Source organism: Physeter macrocephalus, chromosome 20 (genome assembly GCF_002837175.3).
Source record: "Physeter macrocephalus isolate SW-GA chromosome 20, ASM283717v5, whole genome shotgun sequence".
NCBI classification, from domain to species: Eukaryota; Metazoa; Chordata; class Mammalia; order Artiodactyla; family Physeteridae; genus Physeter; species Physeter macrocephalus.
In genome coordinates, this window is record NC_041233.1 from 108,599,585 (window position 1) to 108,601,160 (window position 1,576).

General features: G+C 48.7%; 1 protein-coding gene and 1 long non-coding RNA gene across 2 annotated transcripts in view; one reads left to right on the plus strand and one right to left on the minus strand.

The window, feature by feature from the left end:
- CDKN2AIP (CDKN2A interacting protein) overlaps nucleotides 1-1,576 on the minus strand; it is an 11,073-nt gene that overhangs the window by 2,923 nt on the left and 6,574 nt on the right. The window lies entirely within an intron of this gene.
- The window catches only part of LOC112062586 (uncharacterized), a 42,327-nt gene continuing 40,973 nt past the window's right edge, over nucleotides 223-1,576 (plus strand). Inside the window, exon 1 of the long non-coding RNA XR_008616201.1 lies at nucleotides 223-553. This is a non-coding gene — a long non-coding RNA (uncharacterized lncRNA). The remainder of the gene's footprint in view (nucleotides 554-1,576) is intronic.

Consider the following 1,576-nt stretch of genomic DNA (forward strand, 5'->3'; position numbering starts at 1 on the left):
CGCTCGTCCTTCCGGCGCGAGCCGGCTCTCCCAGGATGCTTTGCGGCGCCCGAGACGCTGCGATGCTGCGGCCCCAGCGGCGGGGGTAGGGAGGCGGGGCGAGAGGAGGCGGGCGTGCGCCTGCCGCTCCGCCAGGGTGGGGCGCTATTGGGTTCGCCCCGGGCGCCTTCGGCTTCGGGGCCTGCCCCAGCGTTCCGAGTTGGCTTTGTGACGCCACGCGCTCCGGTCGCTTCCCTCCCGCGCCGGGCCCGCTGCTCCGGGGGACGGCGGAGGACAGCGGGCTGCGGGGCGGCCGGACGGGGCAGGCCGAGTCCTCGCGTGCCGCGCGCGTCCCCGCGGACTCGAGCCGCCATCCGGCCGCGAGGTCTGGGCGCCTCGGCCCGAGGACGCTGGTTTCGAGCGGGGCCGAAGTAAACAAAGCTCGCCTCCATTTTTTCTGATAATGCAGAAAATCGAATGTAGACAAGCGAGGCTTTCTGAGGCCGTCCGGTCTCGGGGCATTTAGGAATGTGCAGGTGTATATTAGCTTAAAAGTATTATATTAATAATAAAGGTAAATGATAACGTTTAACCCAGTTCGATGTTGCCTTGTGGAGCCCAGTGTTTGAAACTACTCCTGACGCCTCAGACTTGGGTTTGGTTTCCGCAGTTCAACCCGGGCAGTACTGCTTCCTCTAGGGTGGATTTTTTGTCGTAACATTAAACGCAGCGCCAGTACCTTGGGTCTCCGTCGTATTTCCTTAAATTAACAAATTGTAACCCCTAGCTGGACGGATATCCAGGAGGCGGCTTGGAAAAGTGCATTTGTCTCCACGCCCCCAAACTTCCCCTCTTAGAGCTATATTTTTCTTTGCATTTTTTCCATTTTAGAATGTCCACACTTAAAACATAGCTGCCGGCTTACTTATTGTTATGTTTCCAATATTAGGTATTTGGGTATTTTATGATTAATAAAATTTAATAAGTTAAGTGATACTTATAATTTATCATTCTTGTCACATATAAGTGACAAGAATGATAAATTACGAAATAAAAAGAAATTTTCCTCTCACTAAATGTTTGTGGATTCTGATTTTAAAATAAATCAGAATAATCAAACAAGGAAAAAAAGGAATGGTCACTTAGATGGGATTAACAAAAAGCCAGGTAATTTATATACACGCTGGAACAAGCAAAATTCAACTATTATGTGAAAATAGTAGAGCCCATTTTCCTGTCGTGCCCAATGAAAGTGCATAAAAACAGAGGCACAGAGAAATTTTTTAAGCTTAGGATTTTGCTTCTAGTTTTGCTCTTCTTTCCTCTTTTTCCCCGAAACTTTAGAGGGGTGAAAAGATGTGGAAACCTGGCACTTTATTTATTTATTTTTTTAACATCTTTATTGGAGTATAATTGCTTTACAATGGTGTGTTAGTTTCTGCTGTATAACAAAGTGAATCAGCTATACATATACATATATCCCCATATCTCCTCCCTCTTGCGTCTCCCTCCCACCCTCCCTATCCCAGCCCTCTAGGTGGTCACAAAGCACGGAGCTGATCTCCCTGTGCTATGCGGCTGCTTCCCACTAGCTATC